Below are 12,481 nucleotides of genomic sequence, written 5' to 3'. Positions count from 1 at the left end.
AAACCTGGTCAGTCTAGTGAAGGCACTTTTAATCAAAGGGGATGAACCAGAAAGACTGAGCTGCTCCAGTCTGGGGGTTTGGAGAAGGTTTTCCTTGTTTAGTAATGATAATATCGTCTAGATCTTTTTACCAAAACTAGCAGGGCTTCTCCAGTCAGTTCAGGATGAAGATAAGTTGAATTGTAATGGGGTACCTTTTAGATGACCCACCAAGGTCATTTGGTAGTTTATCATAGCATCTGCCAAAAACCCAAATTTGCAAAGATATAACATCATTGAAACGAATATATCATAAAATAATGTTGAAACTATGAATTAACTTGACAGTAGTTTTCACAATGTACAACAGATTTCTAGTATCACTTTATTTGCCTTAAATTTTTAAATTATCCTCCAGTGCCTCAGGGCAACTTGGTGCACAGTTTGGGAACCATAGGTATATAATGAAAATTACATGTCCCTCCAATTTCAGACCTCATTTCTGTTTCCCATGGGTACACGGTATTAATGGTTCTCGTATATAATTCCAGAAAATTTCTACGCATATTCAAATGGAAACACACTATACCTACTGTCCTGATCTGTGTTGTTGTTGTTCTTTTGCTTAATAAACCCTGGAGATAATTTGTTAGCAGTACATAAAATTCCTTGTGTTTTTTTAAATAGTTGCATGGTTACGGTAATTTATACAAGATTTCTATTGATGTACATTTGTGTAACATTACTAACAGCATCGTAATGAATATCCTTCTATATTTATCTTTGTCCACCTGCAGGATGAATTCTATAAACAGAATTTCTGGATGAAGTGTTATGTACATTTAAAATTTTGAGAGATTACACTTGTTGTAATTAATTTCAATTAATTGGTACCCACAGACCCTTAAAGTTCAGGCAAAAGAGAGAAAACTTCCAGCTGACATGTTAGGAAAGGTTTGCTCTTGATGGCATGTCCCACAGGACACTGGGATACAGAATGACCCAGGGTGGAGAGGCTACTTAAACAGGAATAGAGAAGACAGAGGACTCTTGCAAAGAATGGGTCTATATCAGGGGGTTTTAACCTTGGGAGTTTTGTGAATAGAATGCAGAGAGCTTGAGTAATTTAGCAGAGGGAAAATCTAAACTTTTATTTTCTGCTGGAAAGGTTGTGGAGAAAAGGGAACCCTCCTGCATTGTTGGTGGGAATGTAAATTGGTGCAGCCACTATGGAGAACAGTATAGAGGTTCCTTAAAAGAAACTAAAAATAGAGCTGCCATATGATCCAGCAATCCCACTCCTGGGCATATACCCAGACAAAACTCTAATTCGAAAAGATACATGCACCCCTATGTTCACAGCAGCACTATTTCCAATAGCCAAGACATGGAAGCAACCTGAATATCCATCAACAGAGGAATGGATAAAGAAGATGTGGTACATATATACAATGGAATACTACTCAGCCATGAAAAAGAATAAAATAATGCCATTTGCAGCAACATGGATGGAACTAGAGATTATGATACTAAGTGAAGTAAACCAGACAGAGAAAGACAAATATCATCTGATATCACTTATATGTGGAATCTAAAAAAATGATACAAATCAACTTAGTTACAAAACAGAAATAGAGTCACAGACATAGAAAACAAACTTATGCTTACCAAAGGGGAAAGGGGGTAGGGGAGGAATAAATTAGGAGTTTGGGATTAACAGATACACACTACTACATATAAAATAGATAAACAACAAGGTCCTACTGGATAGGACAGGGAACTATATTCAATATCCTGTAATAAACCATAACAGAAAACAATATGAAAAAGAATGTATGTATATATGTATAACTGAATCACTTTGCTGTACACCAGAAACTAGCACAACATTGTAAGTCAACTGTACTTCAATTAAAAAAAATAGTTTAAACATTTATTTTCATTTACCTCTAAATAAAATTTAGCAGTTCTTTCAAGTATGAATGTGGCAACAATCCATAGTATTAACAGTACTTGTACCTCTTTCAGCAAAAGCAGTCACACATCTTTATTTCACTTATTGTTGTTGCAGATACCCTGAAATATATTTAATGCTAATAACGACTTTTAAATAATGGCAAATATTAGACCCATTGCCAGATCTGGTTATTTAATGCATTAATAAAGAAGCATACATGTAGCTGATTCACTTTGCTGTACAGTAGAAACTAACACAACATTGTAAAGCAACTCTATGCCAATAAAAATTAATTTAAAAACATGAAGGTGAAACAACAATATTCCCAGATAAACAAAAACTGGAGAATTCATTGCTAGCACACCTGCCATATAAGAAATACTAAATTAGGAGTTTGGGATTAATGTACACACACTACTATATATAAAATAGAGAACCAAGAAGGACCTACTGTTTAGCACAGGGAACTCTACTCAATATTCTATAATAACCTGTATGGGAAAAGAAACTGAGAAAGAACGAATATATGTATATGTATAACTGAATCACTATGCTGTACACCTGAAACTAACACAACACTGTAAATCAACTATACTCCAAAAAAATTATAAAAAAAGAAACAAAGACGCATACATAGTATTATATCACAGGCTCTTTTTAAATATTCTAACTATTTCAATTTTATTTTATGCCATCATATTAGTTATCTGTCACCGCATAAGAAATGACCACAAACTTAGTGGTTTAAAACAACAGGTATTTACAATCTCACAGTTTCTGTGGGTCAGGAGTCTGGGCGCCGCTTCGCTATATGCCCTTATATATATATATCCTGATCCTCGGCTTCAGGATCTCACAAAGGCTGCAGTCAAGCCATGAGCTAGGGCTGTGGTTGCATCTTGAGGCTCAGCTGGGGAAAGACTCATTCCCAAGCTCACACGTTGTCTGCTGAATTCAGATCAACAGGCAGTTTCTTGTTGCTATATCTCTGTCAGAGCTGCCCTCAGTTCCTTGAGGGTAACTGACAATGTAGGTCTCTTCCATAGAGTAACTGACAACATAGCTGCTTGCTTCATCAATGTCAGCAAGAGAGAGAATCTGCTCGCATGACAGAAGGTAAAATCTTATATAAGATTTCCAGAGTGGTGGAGTGAGGAGTGCAGCTCACACCCCAATAAACAACCATTTATCTGGACAAAAATTTTTAAATAATTGAAAGTCTCTGGAAATTTTCCTAAGGGCATATAGCAAGTAGAGAAAAATACAATCAAGGAAATCTACTACATCATGGTAAGAACAGTGACTCTGTGGTATCTGAGCCATCTCTGCTCTGCCCTTCCTCCTCTCCCAGCTCTATTTTGGAAGAATCTACTCTGAGAGCTCTACTCCAGGCAGGTGCGGTCAGGAAAATAGGGACTCCTCTCCCCTCAACTCTTAGTCTAGGGCTATGGTGTCTCCCTGGGAGGGGCAGGCCCCAACTCTGTGTTACAAAAGCTATTTTAGGCAAGTGTGGCAGAGAGGTCTACAGTCCCACTCCACACCCAGCCAGGCACAGCAGCCTGAATATCCTGCGTCCTGATCTCCGGTGCCCCAGTTCACTGGGAGTGTGTAGGTCCCACGTTGGGAGGAGAAACCAAGAAGGCTATAGGACCACCACCCTAGGGAACACTTCGCAAATTGGTCTATGAGGCCAATACTACCAGATAGAAGAGCCACCAAAGAAAAGAAATAAATTCAACAAAGATATCACATCTTACTTAGAGCTGTGAGGTACATTTGTCATACTTGATAAACCAATATTGATACATGATTAACTGAAGGCTTTAGTTTACATTAAGGTTCAGTCTTCATGCTGCACAGTTCTATGCATTTTGACAAACGCATAATGTCATGAATCCACGATCATAGTATCATATAGAATAATGTCACCACCTTACAAATCCCCTAGGCTCCACCTGTTCATCCTTCCCTCCTCCCAAACCCCTGGCATCAACTGACCTTTTCATTGTCTCTATAGTTTGCATATTGCTAAGTGAAAGAAGCCAGTCTGAAAGGGCTGTATTATTCCAACTATATTACATTTGTTAATTATACCTCAGTAAAGCTGGAAAAGACCTATCAAATCCGACTCTCAGGGATGGGGCCAAGGAATCCAGATTTTTAACAGCCTCATCAGCTGATCCTTGAACTAGTGGTATATGGGCTCTAGCTCCAGCATCCGACAGACAGCTTTGAAATCTGGCTCTGAAACTTTCTTTCTTGTGGGTAAGTTACTTAACCACCAGACACCTGCCCACTCTCATCTGTAAAATGGAGATATCGATAATGCCTATCTCATAGTGCGGTTTGATGATTAAATGAGTTATTACATGTAAAGCCCCTATCACCATGTCTAGCACTCAGTAAACGGTAACTATTATTTATAAAGCAGAAGGAGTGTATCCACTTTTCCATTCTTCTGTTCTTACAGTTACCAATAAATGTTGGCTATTATTATCGGCGGTTAATAGGTACCACTGAGAGGCAGTGTGGTATAGTAAAATGAGCACAGGATCTGAATTCAAATCCCAGCTCTGCCATTACAGGCTATAATCACAAACAATTCACAATCTGTGAGCCTCAATTTCCTCATCTGTAAGATGGGAATGAAAACAGTACCCACATCCCAGAGTTATGAGAATCAAATGAGCTAATACATTTAAAGGACTTGGCATGCAGTAACCCCTTATTATACAATGCCCAAATCTGTCTATCCACTCATTCCTCCTGACTACAGTAATTAAAATGATTGATTGCCTAGGAATGACTTTGGTATGGCCTATGAAAAATTCTGTTAGAAATCTAGTTTAGTCATTTCTACCCAATTCATACACATACTTTGCTGTTTATAATTTTCTGAAGGGAAACTTGGATCCTTTTACTATACGGTCCCAACTAACCATGATTTCTGTGTTTGCAAATCTCACCATAAGCCTGTTTACTTAAAAAGATGACAGTTTGTGGTTGATTATTATCGTTGTGTCTCTGTTTCTCGGATTAATAAAAGCTAAGGTTGCTCCTACACTGGAACTTCAGAATGGTCCAAGGGTTCCATGAAGCCATGGGAGCAGACATGTCTACATCATTAATAAATCAGAAGCTCTAAATAGATCACGTCAATATTTAAGAAGTCATCCTTCTCCCTTCTCTTTTGTACATTCAATCAGCAGTAAAATGCATTTTGTAAATTTCTGATGCGTCAAAATTGCCAGTTACCTGACCAGGCAGACTTAGGCATGATCATCCTTCGACCAGTTTCTTTCAGGACGGGCAGCAAGACACTTATGTGAGGGAAACCAGGAGGCCTGCAAGGAACATCCCCTTCAGTCCAGATTGTCAGGGTATCGAACATGTTGGCAGAAAAGCAATTATCTCTAGACACGTAGCTTATCAAGACTAGGGTTCAGTAATGAATGCTTCAGAATGATACTACTCAGTCAGCAGCTAAGAGAGGAGGGGAGGTGCGTATTCAAGCCTCTGCCACAAAAAGCAATATTTTGTTAAATATGATTTGAATGGTACAGACCTTATATCTTGTGGGAGATATGAGGAAAGAGAAGGGAATAGGAGTTGGAAAGCATATCCGACTCTCCAGGAGTGGGTGGAGTTTGAAATAACATTTATGATACCTATAGTTTTTGTAACACAAATTTAAAGCAAATGAAGATCCACAGTATATTACTGGCAGGAGCAATATGCAGATAATAGAATACGAGAGTATGATTGCGGCCATTAACTGAAACACGTCAAAAAGCCCTTGACGGATGGGCTAAGCGTATAGGCTTGGAGTCTGACAGTCATTCTATGCAGTCAGTGGTATTTTCTGAACATGGATTACATGCCAGACACTGTTCTTGGAGAGACAGCAGTGAGCAAGGTAGATGCCACCTACCTTGGGCAAGATAGTTAACTTCTCTAAATCTCATGTTCTCATCCTTAAAACAGGAAGAATATTATTCCTCTTTCATAGGATTGCTGTGAGCATTAGAGGAGGGCAAAGCATATAAGGTGCTTTGCATTGTGTTCTGGAGAGGCGACACATAATAAGTGAAATAATTGGCCTCTTGGGGGGATAAGTGGGTCATCAGCCGGGCTCTGAAAAACATAAAGGGTTTTGATAGGCAGAGACAAAAGGAAGACATTCAAGTAGAGAGAACAGCATTAATTAAGTCACTCATGCAAAGAAACTTCTGAATGTCTACGACATTGGCATGCATAGGCATATTTCATTTACGTGAACTCAGCAATACACACTAGGAGAGAAATAGTGTGGGCAAATCCTCCTACCATTACATTCAATTAATATATACCTTGAATCTACTGTGAGATAAGATGCAAGAATCTGGTTTTCTGTCTCCTAGTGTGAACACCTCACTTTCCTGAGTGTCATTCTTTTGTTTAAAGATATATATTTTTCACATAGTATGGCCAACTACTAGTGCAAGCCAACTACTTAATCTGGGGGTCAAACAAAAAGAACAACCCAGTGATCTGCAATCCACACTGGAAAAAAGGCTGGTCATGCTGGACTTCCTGAGAGAAGGATGTCATTCTCCCATGTGGCACCTTCATAAGACATCATCAAAAGTAATTTAAACCATGTGATTTTCATTTTATGTGCTGACTTTAGGACCTGTTTCATGTGTAAGGAGAGACTTCACTATGTGTGCCATGCATCACGCCAGATGCTGGAAATACAGTGGTCAATGAGATAGACATAGTTCTGGCAAGATACTTACAAAAGAAAGGGCTGCTGAGGCTGAGGTAGGGAGGGACAATTTGCTTGGCTTGGAGGATCTAATTAGAGAAAAGGCAAGAGATATACCTGAAAAAGCAGGTTGGTGTTAGATGGCTGAGGATGTCAAATGTAAAGCTAAGGGGTTTTGGAGCTCTTATGCTCTTCTTTCTTCAGCTGGGTTGAGATATCTTCAAAGCTGTAGCAGAAGATGGAGCTTATGTCAGTTCTCAAGGTTTAAACATTTTTTTTCCTCCCAGGAAACACTAGCAGCTACCAATTTAATCTGAATAAATAAATTAATGCTACAGCTGAAAGCCTGCCTCATACCATATACAAAAATTAACTCAAAATGGATCAGTGACCTAAATATAAGAGCTAAAACCATAAAACTCTAAGAAGGAAAGATAGGGATATTATCTTTGTACCTTGGATTTGGCAATGAATTTTTACACATAACACCGAAAGCATGAGCAACAAAAGAAAAAAAAAGAAAATTAGACTTTGTCACAATTTAAAACTCTTGTGCATCAGAGGACACTATCAGGAAAGTGAAAAGACAAAACACAAAATGGAAGAACATATTTACAAATCATATATCTGATACGGGTCTAGCAACCAAAATATATAAAGAACTCATACAACTCAAAAACAAAAAGACAAACAACCCAGTCTGAAAATAGGCAAAGGACTTGGATAGACATTTCTCCAAAGAAAATATACAAATGGTCAATAAGCACATGAGAGGTTCAGCATCATTAATCATTAGGGAAATATAAATCAAATCAAAGTGAGCTACTGCTTCACACCCACTAGGATATCAATAGTCAAAAAGACAGTCAAAAACAAATGTTGGCAAGGATGTGGAGAAACTGAAATCCTCATATATTGCTGATGGGAATGTAAAATGGTGCAGCTGCTGTGGAAAACCATTTGGTGGTTCCTCAAAAAGTTGAACATAGAGTTATCATGTGACCTAGCAATTTCACTCCTATGTATATAACAAAAAAATTTTTAAAGAAGTATTCAAACAAAAAATTGCACATAAATATTCATAGCAGCACTATACACAACAGTCAAAAGCTGGAAACAATCCAAGTCTCCATCAACTGATGAATGGATAAATGGGGTATATAAATATAATGGAATATTATACAGCCATAAAAAGGAATGAAGTTCCGATACATGTTATAACATGGACGCACCTTGAAAACATTACGTTAAATGAAAGAAGCCAGACGCAAAAGTAACGTATTGTATGATTCTATTTATATGAAATATCTACAGTAAGCAAATCCATAGTAGATTAGTGGCTTCTACGTGTTGGGGGACGTTGGAAGTGACTGCCTAATGGCTACAGGTTTTTCATTTGGGATGATGCAAATATTTTGGAAGTAGACAGAGGTTATGGTTTTACAACATGGTGAATGTACCAAATGCCACTAAACTGTACACTTTAAAATGGGTAATTCGGTTTTGTGAATTTTATGTCAATTAAAAAAAGTATAGAGGAAAAGATGGATATAATGGATTAAAAGATGGAGAAGTTCAGGGGAGATTCAGAAGCTATAAAAAAAAAAACAAATGGAAATCCTAGAACTGAAAAATATGATATCTGAGTCAAAAAATCATTGGATTAAAAAATTTTATAGTAGATTGGAACACAACAGAAATGAGGATCAATGAACTTGAAGACAGGTCAATAAATTTATCCCAAATGATGCACAAACAGAAAATATACTGAAAAAAACCCTGAGAGGCTCAATTACCTTTGGAGCAAAATCAAGGACTCTTAAGAAACATGCAATTGTAATACCAGAGGAATGAGTCAGGAAAAAAGAATTTGAAGTTTGACCAAAAACAACAACCCATAGATTCAGGAAAATTAGTGAAACTCCTAAAGAAAACCTCACCTAAACACACCATAGACAAATTGCTGAAAAGATAAATTTAAAAATGTTAAAAGTGGGCTTCCCTGGTGGCGCAGCGGTTGAGAGTCCGCCTGCCGAGGCAGGGGACACGGGTTCGTGCCCCGGTCCGGAAAGATCCCACATGCCGCGGAGCGGCTGGGCCCGTGAGCCATGGCCGCTGAGCCTGCGTGTCCGGAGCCTGTGTCCGCAATGGGAGAGGCCACAGCAGTGAGAGGCCTGCGTACCGCAAAAAAAAAAAAAAATGTTAAAAGTAATCAGAGAAAAGAGACACATTATGACCAGGGAAACAACAAGAATTACAGATGGCTTCAAATAAGAAACAATGGAGGGACTTCCCTGGTGGCACCATGGTTAAGAATCCACCTGCCAATGCAGGCGACACAGGTTCAATCCCTGGTCCAGGAAGATCCCACATGCTATGGAGCAACTAAGCCCATGAAGCACAACTACTAAACCTGTGCTCTAGAGCCCATGAGCCACAACTACTGAGCCCATGCACCCTGAAGCCCGCGCACCACAACTACTGAGCCCACGTGTCGCAACTACTGAAGCCTGCACACTCTAGGGCCCATGTGCCGCAACTACCGAGCCCACATGCTGCAACTACTGAAGCCCGCATGCCTAGAGCCCGTGCTCCACAAGAGAAGCCACCGCAAAGAGAAGCCCATGCACCACAATGAAGAGTAGCCCCCTCTTGCCACAACTAGAGAAAGCCTGCGTGCAGCAAAGACCCAATGCAGCCAAAAAATAAATTAAAAATTAAAATAAGAAAGAAACAATGGAGGACTGAAAATCAAAGAATAACATCATTAAAGTGCTGAAATTTTAGAAAATTCTGTTTATGTAGAAATTTATGTCCAGAAAAAATACCTTGCAAAAATCAAGGCAAAATAAAAACAGTTTCATAAAAACAAAAGCTGAGAAAATCTGGTGCTAGCACATTCACTGTCTGAAAGTGCTAAGAATTTTTTTCAGGCTGAAGGGTGTTGATACAAGATGGAAATTCAGGTCTAAGGTAAGAAATGAAGAGCAATGGAAATGCTAAATCGGTAGTAAATATAAAACGTTATTTTTCTTTCTTTCATTAAAAATTTTAAAGGTGGGACTTCCCTGGTGGTCCAGTGGTAAAGAATCCGCCTTCCAATGCAAGGGACATGGGTTCGATCCCTGGTGACGGAACTAAAAGCCCACATGCTGCAGGGCAACTAAGCCTGCGCGCCACAACTACTGAGCCCGCACGCCTCAACTAGAGGGTCCACGTGTCATAAACTACAGAGCCCACATACTCTGGAGCCCACATACCACAACTACAGAGCCCACGCACTCCAGAGCCCACGCACCACAACTAGAGAGAGAAAAACCTGCATGCCACAACTAGAGAGAAGCCTGTGTGCTGCAACTAGAGAGAAGCCCCCATGCCACAACAAAGAGCCCACACACTGCAATGAAAGATCACACATGATTCAGTGAAGATCCCACGTGCTGTAACTAAGACCTGGTGCAGCCATAAATTAATTAATTAAAGAAATTAAAAAAAAATTTTTTAAAGGCAATTGAATACTGAAAGCAGAAAATAATAATGTATTATGGCTGTTATACTTTAAGTAAAATATATGACAATAATATAACTAAGAACAGGATAAATATAAATGTAATTACATTATAGAATACTATATATTTATTGTTATTATTTCTGTGTAAAATGTGATAAGGATGCATATAGTAATCTTACAACAACTAAAAAAAATAATACAAAAAGATATTGCTAAAAATCCAATAGAGGAAATAGAATGGAATACAAAAAATACTCAATTAACCCAAAAGAATACAAGAAAGAAGGAAGACTATAACAAATAACAGAAGGAACAAATTTAAACCAAATAGAAAGAGAGTAGACTTAAACATAGTCATATCAATAATTTTATTAAATATAAATGGCTTAAACACTCCAACTAAAAGACAGAGGTTGATGGACTCAAAAAATGAACATCCAACTATATGTCCTTAACAAGAAACACACTTCAAATATAAAAACACAGCTAGCTTGAAAGTAAAAGGATGGAACGAGATATACATGCAACTGCAAAGCATAAGAAAGCTGTTGTAAGTACACTAATATCAGACAAAGTAGACTTCAAAACAATAAGCATTACCAGAAATTGGTATCATTTGACAATGATAAAAGGGTTAATGCATCAAGAATATATAACAATCGTAACTAAGTAGGCAATAATAGAGCTCCAAATACATGAAGCAAAAATTTACAAAAATAGAGAAACAGATAAATCCACAATCATAGTTGTAGATACAAACACTCTTCTAATAATTCTTCTTGACTGATAAATTAAGAAGACAAAGAAATCAGTAAGGATATATAATATTTGAAACCTACATCAACCAACTTTGATCTACACCAAAACAGACCTAATTCTGGGCCACAAAATGAGTTTCAATATATTTTAAAATATTTTATGTTCTCTGACCCCAGCAGAATTAAATTAGAAATCAATAACAAAAACACACCTGGGAGAACGAACAAAAGTCCAGGACCAGATGGCTTCACAGGTGAACTGGATGAAACATTTAGAGAAGAGTTAACACCTATCCATCTGAAAGTATTCCCAAAATTTGCAGAAGAAGGAACACTTCCAAACTCATTCTGTGAGGCCAGCATCACCCTGATACCAAAACCAGATAAATATATCACACAAAAAAGAAAATTACAGTCCAATTTCACTGATGAACCTACATGCAAAAATCTTCAATAAAATATCAGCAAACCGAATCCAACATTACATTAAAAGGATCATACACCAGGATCAAGTGGGATTTGTCCCAGGATGCAAGGATTTTGCAATATCTGCAAATCAATCAGTGTGATATACAACATTAGTGGGCATAGAGGGAACATACCTCAACATAATAAAGGCCATATATGACAAACCCACAGTTAACATCATACTCAATGGTCAAAAGCTGAAAGCATTTTCTCTAAGATCAGGAACAAGATTAGGATGCCCACTCTTGCCACTTTTATTCAACATTGTTTTGGAAGTCCTAGCCACAGCAATCAGACAAAAAAAAAGACATAGAGACTTCCCTGGCGGATAAGACTCTGTGCTCCCAATGCAGGGGGGCCAGGCTCGATCCCTGGTCAGAGAACTAGATCCTACATGCATGCTGCAATTAAGAGTTCACATGCCACAACTATGGAGCCCACGTGCTGCAACTAAGACACGGCACAACCAAATAAATAAATTATTTTTAATTAAAAAAAAAGAAAGAAAAGGAATCCAAATTGGAAAGGAAGTTGTAAAGCTGTCACTGTTTGCAGATGACATGATACAATACATAGAAAATCCTAAAGATGCCATCAGAAAACAATTAGAGCTCATCAATAAATTGGGTTAAGTTGCTGGATACAAAATTAATATACAGAAATCTGTTGCATTTCTATACACTAACCACAAACTATCAGAAAGAGAAATTAAGAAAACAATCCCATTTACCTACCATTGCATCAAAAAGAATAAAATACCTAGGAATTAACCTACCTAAGGAGGTAAAAGACCTGTACTCAGAAAACTATAAGACACTGATGAAAGAAATTGATGACAACACAAACAGATGAAAAGATAACTGTGCTCTTGGATTGGAAGAATATTGTTAAAATGACCATACTACCCAACGCAATCTACAGATTCAATGCAATCCCTATTAAAATACCAATGGCATTTTTCACAGAATGAGAACAAATAATTTTAAAATTTGTATGGAAACACAAAAGACCCTGAATAGCCAAAACAATCTGGAGAAAGAAGAACAGAGCTGGAGGAATCA

The 12,481-nt window shown here is 37.9% G+C and overlaps 1 long non-coding RNA gene across 1 annotated transcript in view; it reads right to left on the bottom strand.

The window, feature by feature from the left end:
- Positions 1–7,117, bottom strand: part of LOC307180858 — a 51,181-nt gene extending 44,064 nt beyond the window's left edge. The window contains exons 1-3 of the long non-coding RNA XR_013825795.1: positions 6,801–7,117; positions 5,868–6,070; positions 5,192–5,280 (exon numbers count right to left, since the gene is read on the bottom strand). This is a non-coding gene — a long non-coding RNA (uncharacterized lncRNA). The remainder of the gene's footprint in view (positions 1–5,191; positions 5,281–5,867; positions 6,071–6,800) is intronic.
- Positions 7,118–12,481: the final 5,364 nt, after the last annotated feature.

Source organism: Stenella coeruleoalba, assembly GCF_951394435.1.
Source record: "Stenella coeruleoalba genome assembly, chromosome: X".
NCBI classification, from domain to species: Eukaryota; Metazoa; Chordata; class Mammalia; order Artiodactyla; family Delphinidae; genus Stenella; species Stenella coeruleoalba.
Note: the sequence above shows the minus strand (reverse complement) of the source record. Positions and strands in the feature narration are given on the sequence as shown.